At 39.9% G+C, this 14,001-nt stretch overlaps 1 protein-coding gene across 5 annotated transcripts in view; it reads left to right on the top strand.

The window, feature by feature from the left end:
• The window catches only part of Pip5k1b (phosphatidylinositol-4-phosphate 5-kinase type 1 beta), a 333,977-nt gene that overhangs the window by 260,834 nt on the left and 59,142 nt on the right, over window positions 1-14,001 (top strand). The gene's annotated exons all lie outside the window — the stretch shown is intronic.

Here is a 14,001-nt window from a genome sequence, read left to right as displayed (position 1 = left end):
TGTCTCACAGTCCTGGAGGCTATCGGCTTCAGACCAAGGTGTTGGCAGGGCTGGTTCCTTCTGAGGGTGTGAGGAAGGGTTGTTCATGCCTCTCTCCTGGTTTCCGGTGTTTGCTAGCAACCTTTGCCTGCCTGGGATTGTCAATCTTTGCTTTTATCTTTACAGAGAGTTCCCTTTATGTGGGTTATAAATTTCCGCCTTTTACAAGGACCCAGTCATATTGGAGTATGGTATACCATAGCCTCGTATGACCTCATCTTAACTAATTTTATCTGTAATGACCCTACTCTCAAATAAGATCCCATTTTTAGCTACTGGGCACCAAGGCTTCAACATATGAATTTCAACCCATAACAACATCTCTAAAGAAAGCCTTGTTTTTGTGGGTTGTTTTGTTTGTTTTCAATCCCAACAACAGCAAATGTTATGAGATTGTAGAGTATCCCAACTGCAAACCACCATCCATGGGAGTCACATCATTGAGGTGCAGTATGGAGAGACGATGGTGCTAGGTTGGGCATTGTTTCCTGTTCACTTTATCTCAAACCTTTATCAGTTCCGTTAGCTCACCCAACAAGAGGCGTCTCCAATTCAGCTTATGGTATTTGGGATATGACACTTTGATCTCAAACTTCACTTGCGAGGGGGCCAGCTTAGGCTGAAAACCAAAGCTTCTGAAAGAACCTCATCATATCCATACTTTTGATTTTTTTTTTTTTTTTACAGGGAGGGAACTCTGGGGAAGGTTCAATGTCTTATTCAAAATACAGCCCATTAGGCCACATGGTGCCATGTTGGTAGCAGATTCAGCTGCCCTGCCTCTCACTGTGGCTCTCCTTTCCACGTATACTGCAATTCTGAGCCAAGGTGGGCACAGATCCCTTGTGATTTAAAAGGTCCCGGTCCTATTCCTTTGTGTTGCTTGTTTCTACCTAGAGAATATAATCAGTTCTGTTCTCAGTGAGTGCTGTCCACCTGGGAATGCCTTTTGAACTGTCTGTGCCTTAATTTTTTTTAAATCCTCCAAAGCCTCACCTCTGGGACCTACTTAAACATATTATCTCTTAACTCCATGAATCTGAGCTCTAAGAAGGGAACTGATTCTGTTATTAGTCTCTCTGCCAAATATAAACACATCTTCTTAGAGAAGCAAAACCATTCAGTATCGTGAAGCCCCATAGAAATTAATTTAATCATCAAGGTTTTGTTGTGGATTTTTATTTTTTTAGGTATTATTTTGGTCAAAGTCTTTCTGCATTTATTATTTTTATAATAATCAAATATGTAATCATATACTTATTTTTTTTTAAAGAGAGAGAGAAGGAGTGAGAGATAATTTTTTGATATTTATTTTTTAGTTTTCAGCAGGCACAACATTTTTGTATGTGGTGCTGAGGATCGAACCTGGGCCGCACGCATGCCAGGCGAGCGCGCTACCGCTTGAGCCACATCCCCAGCCCCCGAATATACTTATTTTTAACATTATCCATTTCCCCAATTATATTTTGATAGTTGGGGCTAGGCATTTCCAACTTTATTGAGATATGTTTAACTAATAAAATCGTATGTATTTTAGGTATACAACATGATTTTTTTTTCAATGCTGGGGTTTGAACCCAGGAACACTCTACCACTGAGGTACACCAGTTCTTTTTATTCTTTTATTTTGAGACTGGATCTTGCTAAGTTATTAAAGTTAGCCTCAAACTTACAGTCCTCCTGCTTCAGCCTCCTGTGTTCCTGGGATTATAGGAATGCACCGCTGCACCCAGCTCAATTGATAGTTTGATATATGTGTATATTGTGAAATGATTACCATAATGAAGCTGATTAACATATCCATCACATCACATGGTTTTAGTATTTTGTGTATGTGGTGAGAAGACTTAAGATAACTCTCTTAATAAATCTCAAGTATACAATATGGTATAATTAACGATAGTCACCATGCTGTATGTTAGATCTGTAGAACTTACCTATTTTGCATAAAATAATCTTTGTACCCTTTAACCAACATCTCCCCACGTCTACTTTCACCCAGCACGAGGTAACTACCATTATGGGGAGATGTTGTGAGTTCAACTTTTTTAGATTCCATATCTAAGTGAACTTACATAGTATTTGTCCCTCTATGTCAGGCTTATTTCACTTAGCATAATGTCCTCAAATTCATCTGTGTTGTTACAACTGGCAGGACTTCCTTCTTTTTTAGGACTGAATAATGTTCCATTGTATGTAAATATATGGGTATGCAAATTTGTATATATGTGTGTATGCAAGACACACATACATCTTCTTTAACAATTTATCCATCAAGAGACACTTTGGTTGCTGCCCCAACTTTTATGGAAACTCCCTAAATTAATGACCTGACAGTGTCTAAACCATTTACCAACTTATTTGCTTTATCATAGTTCCAGGAGTGAAGTAGGCACCTGCTATACATTTGAATGGATGACTTAGAGTTACATGTGTAGAAAAACAATTGGTGTCTGCTATGCTGATGGTTCATCATTGAAATTTGATTTATGTGTGGTAAAAGGCAGAAATCTGGAGCAAGGAGTTCTATGAATGTTAGCAAGTGTGAACTCAGGTAACCATTACTGGATCGCAGTGAAGAACATTCTCCCTGTCCTTTGAGAACTTTCCTTCTGCCTCTTTCTTATCATGACCCCAAGGTCATAGGGACATTCTTCTTTGTTTTTCTGTAAAGTTTTAACCTTCCCATTTGGTCTCTGATCCATCTCCAATTAACTTTTGTACATGGTAGGAGATGAAGGTATCAAAGTTTCCCTTTGTCGCTTTTTTAATATCTACTTCTGCTTTTTTTTTTTTTTTTTTTGGTACCAGGGATTAAACTCAGGGGCACTTAATCACTAAGCCACATCTCCAGCCCTTTTTATTTTTTATTTTGAGACAGGGTCTCAAAAAGTTGCTTAGGGGGGCCTCACTAAATTGCTGAGGTGGAATTTGAACTTACGATCCTCCTGCCTCAGCCTCCCAAGTCACTGGGATTACAGGCAATAACACTGTGTCTAGACTTTCTGCTCCTTTTGATGAAGTCAAATAATTAAGTCTTTTTTCTATTAATACATTTTTAATTTGGGAATGGATCTATGGTATTTCTTTTTCTTTCTTATTTTAACTGAACCATTGTTGCTGGGAATATCTTAGAAGCGCAGGAAAGGGTCTGTTCTCAGCAGTGATTGGATGACTTGAGGCAGCATATACAGGGCATGGTGCTGCTTCAGAGTCAGGCCTGGGTTCAAATCCAGGTGCCCCCTGTGTCAGAAAAGATAGCCTTAATACCAAATGTACAAAATAAATAGTAAGAGGCCCAACCTAACAGGAAATCTTTAATGAGGAAATGAAATAATAGGTGTGATACACTCATCACGGTGTAAAGGTCACAGTCAGTACTACCAGCTTTACCTGTGTATTTGTATGCCTGTATATGAGTGTGTATGTCTGTGCTGGAGTATGGTGCAAGAAAGAAAAATAAGAGATAGAGAGGGAAAAAAGTCTCTGAACTTGGAGGAGGGTTCCTTTTTGAAAGTTTTCTCCCTCTAGCCACTACCCACACTCATGCACACACTCCTCTCAGGGAAGGAGGGCCCCGTGCTTGCCTCTGAGGCCACTCTGGGTGGAGCACAGTTGCTGCCAGTTCTCTGAGCCACTGTGGCTTCCCATCCCCGGAACTGATCGTCCTGGAAACACACTATGTGGTTCTCTCTCTGCCTGTCTGTTCAAAGTACTGCCCTTTATGCTATGTCTGCAGCAGGCTTTGTGCCTCTGGAGTTCACACATACAAGGGAGGAAGGAATGTGAAGACCAAGACCCACGTGGCAGCCATCAGTCTATACCGAGGAGAGCTCCCACTGCTCTGTGTGCCTTCCTGAGAAACAGTCTTGTCGAAAAATAGCCAAAGGGGGAGAGTAGGGAAGAGCAGCAGCCATGCTTGCAGCTGAAAAAGAGAAAAGGCAGAAACAAGCTGAGCTCTCTGCAAGCCCCCTGTTGGCAGGGGGGATTAGGAAGGTGGCCGCTCTGCAGTCTGGGTATTAACCACCGTCAACGGCTTCCCACTCCTCTGCGTTGGGACGCCCTGTAGACTTGCCCACACTCTCAGCCAGTGAACTCAACGTGTTAGAGGTGCTCTATCCTGACAGGGGCGTGAGGTATTCTGCAATCTGACCCAGACCGTGCTGCAAATGGGAGCTGTAGTGCCAGTGCTTGGGGATTGCCACACGCTATGGCAACTTCTACCAACACCTTGCCCCAACCAAAGGGCAGCTTTCAAAGGAGCAGGGCACAGGTATTGATTTGACCATCATTCTGTGCCCAAGTCATGCTGGAACCAGCTTGCCCATAAGCAGAGTGTGGCTCTAGGACTGAACAAGTATTTGCAGCCATTAAGTGAGACCAGGCTGTGTTTGTGGGTTTTCTGTGCAACGAGAGCTTTCCTGTTCACATGTTATTGGTGAATGTTCCGGTAACAGCTTAGACCAGCGAAAAAGGAATTCTTTCCAAGAACTTAGGATAAATCTGTCTATGTAAGCAGACCTCACGAAAGCCCCATGGGCACAAGTAGAGTCCCAGAGGTAAAAGCCACGGTGATATTTCCCTTCATTAGTACAGAAGAACACTGTGGTCTGTGGGCCTCTTTCTTTCACTTGCCTTAGCTGACTTGGTCTTCCGATGGCCCTGTGAGCTGTCATTCCCATTTGCAGAAGAGGAGCCAGGAGCTCAGTGTCCAAGCAGCGACTTGTCCAGCATCATAACCGATCATCAGAGAAGCAGGGCTTGTGTCTCAGCCTCAGGCTTAGACCCGACACTCTGGATTTTTCCCCTCATGGCAGTTAGCTTCTAAAGGGAAAAATTCAACATGAGGCATCCTAAGATATAGCATGAGTTTAAGCAAAAGTAGGAAAAAGAAAAACAAAAACAGAGACTCCATTTAACCTTGATGTTGGGAACATTTTTCTTGGCATGGCCCAGCCAGCAATCATGACTTTGAGCCCAGGGAGGAAAAAGTAACCCTAACTCACCATGGTCCAGACTGTAAACAGTATTTACATAGTCATAATAATATAAACTCTATGTATCAGTGTTCTATATTTGGAGCCAACTCGTGGACAAAGCAAGAAAAATTTGATCACAGCTACATATAAATAAATATTAGCAGCCATGACAAAATAAAAGTAGAGAGAAAAGTTTTTTGTTTTTTGTTTTAACATGTCTAACATAAAGTGAGAGGAGAAAGTTAGAGGATATATGGTGTTGGTTGATGGAGTGAGGAGGGTTGTTATGTAGGTTATTCATAGTTACAAAATAGATAAAATAGCAAAAGTTGGAAGGATATGCAGCCTAGGAGAGGGTACATGGCTTTCCTGGTCAATCAATAGATGCTGCCTTAGACCAACGATGTCTTTTTTTTTGTTGTTGTTACTAGGGATTGAACCCAGGGGCACGTAACCACTGAGTCACATCCCCAGCCCTTTTTTGTATTTTACTTGGAGATAGGTTTTTGCTGAGTTGCTTAGGGCCTCACTAAGTTGCTGAGACTGCCTTTGAACTTGGGATCCTCCTGTCTCAGCCTCCCAAGCTGCTGGGATTATAGATGTGTGCCACCGTACCTGGCTCCACGATGTCTTTTGTTCCCTGATTCATCAAAAGATACCAGAAGAGCTGAAAAGAGAAATCCAGAAAGGAGCCACTCCTTGACTGGAAGCAGGTGGCAGGAGCATGATGACTTTTCATCTTAAGTCATCTGTATCACATGATAAATTATGATGCTATTTCTTTGATTATAAAAAAAATATTTTTGAAGCACTGAGAGGATAACTTTTAAAAGATAAAAACTAGATCTGGGGCTATTACTCAGCGGTAGAGTGCTTGCCTAGCACATGTGAGGGCCTGGGTTCAATCCTCAGTACCACATACAAATGAATAAATAGAATAAAGGTATTTTTAAAAAAAAGATAAAAACTATGAATAGTAACATATGTTCCCTGAACACATTTTCCCGTGAGAATTAGCTATAAAACATTCATTGGGTCTGCAAACAGCAATCAGAGTGTTCCAGGCTATAAAATTATCGATGGCTGTTTCAGCAGTCCATCCAAGTTAATGCTGTGCAGGGAAGCCAAATTGATGTTGCTGGTAAGAGAAAGATGCCTTTGTAAGGGATAATCTGTTTGGCATCAGAGCACCTTCAATGTCTGCTCCCTAAGGGACAGCGAAAATGGAGAGTTCCTCTTCCTGCACCCCTCTCACCTATGAGAAGTTTGCAACTTATGAAAATATGGGATCACAGAATAGCAGAAGGGCATTGGCAGTTTCTATGCTTTTTCAAGAAAAGAATTGAGTAGATTAACAGTTTCCTGTATGGCTTGTTGCAAATTAGACATAATTAGTCCTCAGACAGTCTAAATGGAAGGAATTGTGACCCAACTTGATGGTGCAGAACCCAGGCAGGCAGCCAGACTCTTCAACCCAGTCACGTAATGTCACTTCCAGAAACGAATCTTCCCAAGACGAAAGTACAAGGAATAACAGCACTCTGACCTCACCCCTGGGTTTTCAGAGTATTTCTCCCAAGAGAGATGCCCTGACTGGTAAGTGACCCCTAAAACAGAACCTGAGAAACTCACATACAGAGAAATCATAGGCTTGTGGTCAGGTAATCAACAATAAATACAGGGCAATACAGGGCAATCACAAGAATATTCCCCAATATCAGAACTGAAGAGAAATAAGTATTCAGTTAATTGGCACAGACACTGAAGTCAAAATTCTTTTAAACTATATTTTACCTTTTCTACTTAGACCATCTTCGAGGCTTGGATGAAATTGCTGTGGACTATGGATGCATTTCTTTAGGCTGTAGGCTTGGTGGTTTCTTCTTGCATTGACCCTTTACTCTTTTAATAATTGCATTATATATTGTTTTAAGTAGCAATACTGTATTGTGCATACAGTATTTAGGTTCTTGAGCTAAGATAACACTTCATGTCCCATGTGAATTATTTTCTCTTGAGAATGATGCACCTTTAGTCAGTTGCATACACCTGCAATCCCAGCAACTTAGGAGGCTGAGACAGGAGGATCACAAGTTAGAGGTCAGTCTCAGCAATTTAGTGAGACCCTTTCTCAAAATTTAAAAAAAAAAAAAAAATTATAAAAAGGGCTAGGGATGTAGCTCAGTGGTAGAATACCCCTGGGTGCTATCCCTTGTACCTCAAAAAAATGCACCTTTATCTTAAATAATTTGCATAAGAAAAGCTTTACTAATCTCTTATTGCTAAAAATAGCATACAAATGTTAAAATGAAATATTTTTAGTCTCATTTTCAGCTGAGGCCCAAAACAAAAGGAACTGTAAGTCTGTCACGCTCTTGAAGGAAGTGGTCAAAAACTGGTTTTGCAACCCTTAGCAAACTCCACCTCCAGCCTTTCAGAGATCAGCAAGGCCAAGGTGAGAGTTGGCAGTCAGAACATGGGGATCAGAACGGTGGGTGAGTGGGGCTGTGTCCCAACGCAGCAAACGGGCTTCCATTGGACCATGCGGAGGGCTTGATATGTATCCTATGGAGCAAGCCAGATACTCACTCCTGAGATCCTAAAACCTTGAGGAGAGGAGAGCTTGCTGTTTGGAATAAGCCTCTGCCTCTAACTTCCTATCTCCTTTCAGTCCGTGAGGTAGACTTCTTGGTTTTTGATGTCTGCTCTGTCCTAGGACATGGATGGCTGCTTACTCAATTTTAGTGTCTTACTGTATCACTAGTCACGCCACCCCCCACCCCCTTACTTGTTTGGTATTACTATCCTTATTTTACATATGGCAAACTGGAGCTCCCAGGGGTTGAGAAACTTACACGATATCACGTACAACTAAGTGCAAACACCAGAATTCAAAGCCAAGCCCATCTGATTCCAAGGCCCATGCTCCACCCATACGAGTCAGGTTTTAGTTTCCCTAAAATGTCCCGTCATCCTTTTTCGGGTGGTAGATCGTATCTAAGATTTTTCAGGGAAGTAAAATATACTCTGATCACATGTGTATCTACTGCCTAACAAGGATAACAAATATAAAAATTACTTAATTGGTTATATAGCTTTCACTAATTGCCAAGACCAAAAGTCAGATTATTCGGAATGCATTTAATTATATTTTACTATTACAATGCCTAATTACTTATATAGTGCTGTATATTTTATCAAGTTCTTTCATATAGGCAATTTGGTTGAAATATTAAACTACTAGGAACTTAAATAGTTCTATTGAATTTATTAAATTTGATGTCCATTTTTTTAAAAAAATATGTTGCTTTGTAAAGTATATTTTGCCTACTTATTTTCCTCAAGCCTCTCACTTCATTATTACTCTATCCCAAGATGGCAAAGATTTCCACAGCTCACATCAAGCATCACATACGCTATTGGTTTTTCCTGGTATTAAGTGATGATTCCTTTGCAAGCTCCTAGGCACATTTGCCTGAGCCACCTTGGTTTCTGCAATGGCAGATTTCCAAAATTTCAGCAGAGATGAACATAGAGGAGGTGGGTAATTGGAAAACAGAATTCAGAGCCTGACTCTGTTCAGCTACCACAAAACCTTAGGCAGGTCAGTGCTTCTCCCTCATCTCTAGGCCTCATCTTCAGAGTAGAGATGTTGGCCTGGAAAAAAACAAAAAGAGATGATACAGTGGGACATGGGACGGGCTGGGTATGATGCAAGATGGTGATTGGGAGTCCTGGAGTCATGCAGAGGACATGCCCGTTTAAAGGAGACGGCCGCAATCTTATTTCTATGAGGAATGTGGGCTCAGAGTGGCAGTTCTTGGTTTCTCAAAAAAGCTATGTTTTTGTGGGAATTTCCTGTTTCTTAACTTGGCAATAATTCAAACTAAAAAAAAAAAAAAAAACTCTTCTTCAAAATACACTTCTCCCAGCCACACTGGGTCTGTGGGGCACTGGGGTGCAACCTCTGGGCTGGACATCCTCCATCCTCTGGCCTGTGCTCTGTGCTACACCACCACTGGCCGTGGGACATTCTAGATGGTTCCCCAAGCTTCTGCAGGCTGCCCTCATAATCTTTTCAATTCAGGGCTTAAAATCTCAGAAATCAACTCTCTGATTTTTATCAGGTTGACTATAATTTTTTTCGCCTCTATTGTGAAAAACAAAATGTCTTCAGGTAACCAGTGAATAAATCAAGGATTTATTCAAAACAATTAAGTTATAAATATGCATGACCTGGGGCTGGGGTTGTAGCTCAGTGGTAGAGCGCTTGCTGTGCATGTGTGAGGCACTGGGTTTGATTCTCAGCACCACATAAAAATAAATAAATAAAAATAAATAAAGGTTAAATTCTCTTTAAAAAAAATAATAAATAAAATAAAATATGCATGACCTAAAATACATAGTGCATGAAATTTCCAGGTAATTACAATACCATATTTGGGAAAATCAAGTTTAGAATTATGACCTTTAGGTGCTTCATTAGCTTCTTTATTTATTTGTTTTGTTTTAAACATACATAAAATTCATCCAAACAAAATATACAGTTCAGAGGTGTTTTGTGTACTCAGAGAGTTGTAGACCTACCTTCAAAAATCTAATTTTAGGATACTTTCAACACCCCAAAGAGAAATCCAACACCCTCTCCTGCCTCTGTATCTGGCAAACATTAATCTGATTATCTGTATAGATTTGCCTATTTTGAATGTTTTGAATAAAATCATATTATATGTGATTTTTTTATGCCCAACTCCTTTCACTTAGGCATAATATTCTCAGGGCCCACCCATGATACAGGTATCAGTACTTCATTCTTTTGTTGTCAAATAATATACCATTGTATGAATTATTTATTCATTTATTGGTTAGTGGACATTTAGGTCATTACCACTTTTTGGCTGTTATGAATAATGCTACTACAAACAAATACAAGATTTTTGTGAACATGTACTTTCATTTTCTTGGAGATATACCTAGGAGTGTAATAGCTAGGTCACCTGGTTTTGAGGACCCACCAAATAGCTTTCAAAAGTAGCAATTTGCGGGCTGGAGATGTGGCTCAAGCGGTAGGGTGCTCAACTGGCATGCGTGCGGCCCGGGTTGGATCCTCAGCACCACATACAAAGATGTTATGTCTGCCGAAAACTAAAAAATAAATATTAAAAAAGTTCTCTCTCTCTCTCTCTAAAAAAAAAAAAAAGTAGCAATTTGCCCTCCCATCAGCAACATATGAGGGCTCTACTTTTTCCACCTCCCCTCCAACACATAATTGCCTGTCTTTTTTTATAACCATCCTAGAGATCCTCTCACTGTAGTTTTGATTTACATTTTCTGATGACTAATGATGTTGAACATCTTTTCATGTGCTTATTGGCCATTTGTATATCTTCTTTGGAGACATGTCTGTTGAGGTCCTTTTCCTGTTTTTTTTATGTGATTGTTTGCCTTTTTATGGAATTATAATTATCCTTTATATAGTCTAGATTGAAACCCCTGTGAGCCTCAGTTTTGTCCTCCAAATTTAATGATGCTCAAAATATTCTCCTTACTAAGCCAGACATAGTGGTGCATACCTGTAATTCCAGCTACTTGGGAGGCTTGGGCAGGAAGATTGCTGGAAGATTGTGGATAACACAGCTAGATCTTATCTCAAAACAAAACAAAATATTCTATTTACTAAGATAGAAAACTAACACATATGGAAAATAATGTAAATGACAAAGTTTTTTTTTAAATACATGGTCTATTTCATTTTATCAAATTTTGGCCATTTGAAACTGAGGAAATCTGGAATTTCTTTTTTCTATAATCATAATATATTTTAACTAAAATAACTAATAAGTGTACCTGTCCATTAAATCCTAAAGGCTAATTTTTTCATATTTTAATTTTGTCTTAACCAATGCCAATGGTTTACTCACAGTATCTAAAAATAAAAGATTAATATTTGATTGAAAAACATTTACAAAGTGGGTTTGCCTCTGGGGAGAATTCTGGATCACAAGAAGACAGGATGACTTTGGTATATTTTACACTATATGTAGGGTCATTTTTAAAGATAAAATTTTGACAGAATTTGAATATGAACTATAGATAAGATCATATATCAGTCTATTTTATGATTTTTATAATTATATCATGTTATATGAAAGGATTTTGTTCTCAGAAAATCCACACTGATGGAATTGGTGCTGAGAGATACCTTGTGTCCAACTTATTAACCTCAAATGGCTCAGAAAAAAAAAAAACACATTCATGTACATATAGAGAAAGAGTGATAAAGTGAATGGGACCAAATGACATCATCAATTGGGGAACCCAAGTGAAATGTATCTTGGAATTCTTTGAAGTATTCTTGCCCCTTTTCCTTGACTTCAAAATTCAGTCAAAATAAGAGGTTAAGGACCAGGGGCAGTGGCGCAAGCCTGTAATTCTAGCAGCTCAGAAGGCTGAGGCAGGAGGATTGCAAGTTCAAAGCCAATCTCAGCAACTCAGCAAGGCCCAGTCTCAAAATTAAAAAAAAAAAAAATTGAAAGGACTGGGATGTAGCTCAGTTGTAAACACCCCTGGGTTCAATCCCTGTACCACAAAAATTAAGGGACTGGGGATAGAACTCAGTGATAGAGCATGTGCTTAGCAGGAAGGAGGCCCTGGGTCCAATCCCCAACACCAAAAGTATAAAAAAATCAATAAAAGTTTAAGTGAGTTTTAATTTAAAATAAAAAATAAGGAAGAATTTAAAAATAAAAAGAACTTCCAAAATATTCTTGGTTTTGTGTATATATGAAACTTGATCATCTTAGGAGGGAAATAAGTAAAAACTCAGGTAGGGGAAAACTTACTTTTTGAACCTCATCAAATAAATTATATGTTTACAAATAACTCGGAAGGCATTAGAGAGTCTTTTTTTAAAATAAATAACGTGGGGCTGGGGTTGTGGCTCAGTGGTAGAGTGTTTGCCTAGCATGTGTGAGGCACTGGGTTCGATTCTCAGCACCACATATAAATAAATGAATAAAATAAAAGTCCATAAACATCTTTTAAAAATTAACTAAGTAAATAACCCAGAAGGCATTAGAGATTTTTTTTTTAATTATATGAACTATGAACCAAAAAAAAAAAAAAAAACAGTAAAGATGAGAAGTGATCCCACATCCCATATTTTCTGGCCGCTTTGTTTCTTGCTTTGGCGTGTAAGTAGATAAAGCATTTACCTTTCCCACGAGGCTCAACCAGGCAGGAACATTTTAAACCCACAAGAGGAGTAAATGGAATCTTCACAGTTGAAAAACAAAAGCCAGTGGATGTCCATTACCACATCCTGATCTCTGATCCAAAAAATAACCTAAGCAGTGGTAATTGCCACCCGGTGCCTCTTAACGCAGCAGCGGTGGGAGCTGATGGTTTCCTTCACCCAGGAAATCTGAGGGTTTATACTCTGAAGTCAGCATCTCCAAGGAAAGAAGCCACATTCCCTCCACTCTGGAAGGTCCGCTGGAACAGACTCTGTTTCCCACATTATATAACCCATCTTAGGTTTTTAGAGAGCGAGATTTTTTTTTTCAACTGTACAGAATTTGAGAGAAAATACATCCAGCCAAAAGTGACTTAGTTCTAAGACCTTAATTTCCACATTCCCTAATATCACCCAATGGAAGACCTATGGAAGATCCCCCACCCACCTTGCCTCCTCCTAGTAGTCTGTGTATTGGCAATTCCCACCCCCCTCCCCTTTCTTTTTGGCACTGCTGAAAGGCTGGGATCGAACCTGGGTCCTTGTGACTGCCAGGCAAATGCTCTACCACTGAGCTCTGCCCCCAGCTCCCTACAATTTTCTTATTATGTCTTTTATGATCAGGAAAAATTACAAGTGAACATTATTTATTAATATCTACAGAATTCTTCCAAAAAGTTTTTTTTATTATTCCAATGGTCAACATTTGAAAATACTTCAGATATCTTTAATTAACAGGTAAATATGTACAAAGATAGAATTATGCACAGTTCCCAGACTAGGGAAGGACAGAAAGACTACATTGTTCTCAGTGGTCTCCTCTCCATGTAGCTTAGACAAGAATCTCAGAGGCTGATTTTAGATGGGGAGTTTTCAGAAAAACTCTTCTCTGAGCCCTGAAGGGATCATGGCATGTAGTGACACAGGAGGAGAGAGGAGAAGGCCACCTTCCACACCCTGCCCTCAGCTCTGCCACTACAGCAGACCACGGGCCCACTGCTAGAGTTGCTTCCCCTCATCCAAAGGCCAGGCCCTCTCCATCTTCCCAAGCACCAGTATCACCCTCTTCCCCTATTATTTTTTAAGATGTTTTGTTCTTGAAAAATGTTCCCATGGCAAAACCACAGATCAAAAATAACTTCTATTGTAATGAGGGGTTGTACATCAGAACTCCTAAATTAATTTCCAATTTAAATACTACCCAAGTGGATCAGTTCCTTCAACAGTTAATGCTGGCTATCATATCACAACAAAACAAGGTGGTTTCTCATCCATAACTGTCTCCCTGCATATTGCTTTTATTGTTACTAACCCACAGAGGCTCTGCTCACAAAGCACATCACACAATGCTCTGTGTTTATGAAAGTCATTATGCCAAGTGTGGTCCGTGAGCATCACCTGGAAGCCTGTCGGAAATGAAAAGGCAGAGGCTCTGTGCCAGGCTTTCTGAATCAGAAACTGGGGAAGGAGCTCACGAAACTGCACTGTCACCAGCTCTCCTCAGGATTCTGATGCATACAGAAATCTGACAATCCCTGATGTAATCGAACCCGTTAAGCCAAAAAGGAAAAGAAACAACAGTAAAAGAGAGAAAAAGAAGGAAAGTAAGAGGGAGGAAGGGAAAAGGGAAAGTCTGCTCACAAGGTGTTAAATTGTGTCAACTAGCAAGGTGTGGGTCCTTGAGAGGAGAATTAAAACTCAGAAAACCAACCAAGGAGTCATTGGGGTCACAGCATCCAACCACTCAGC

The sequence above is a fragment of the Marmota flaviventris genome, chromosome 13, assembly GCF_047511675.1.
Source record: "Marmota flaviventris isolate mMarFla1 chromosome 13, mMarFla1.hap1, whole genome shotgun sequence".
Lineage (NCBI taxonomy): Eukaryota > Metazoa > Chordata > Mammalia > Rodentia > Sciuridae > Marmota > Marmota flaviventris.
This window is presented reverse-complemented; position numbering and strand designations above follow the sequence as displayed.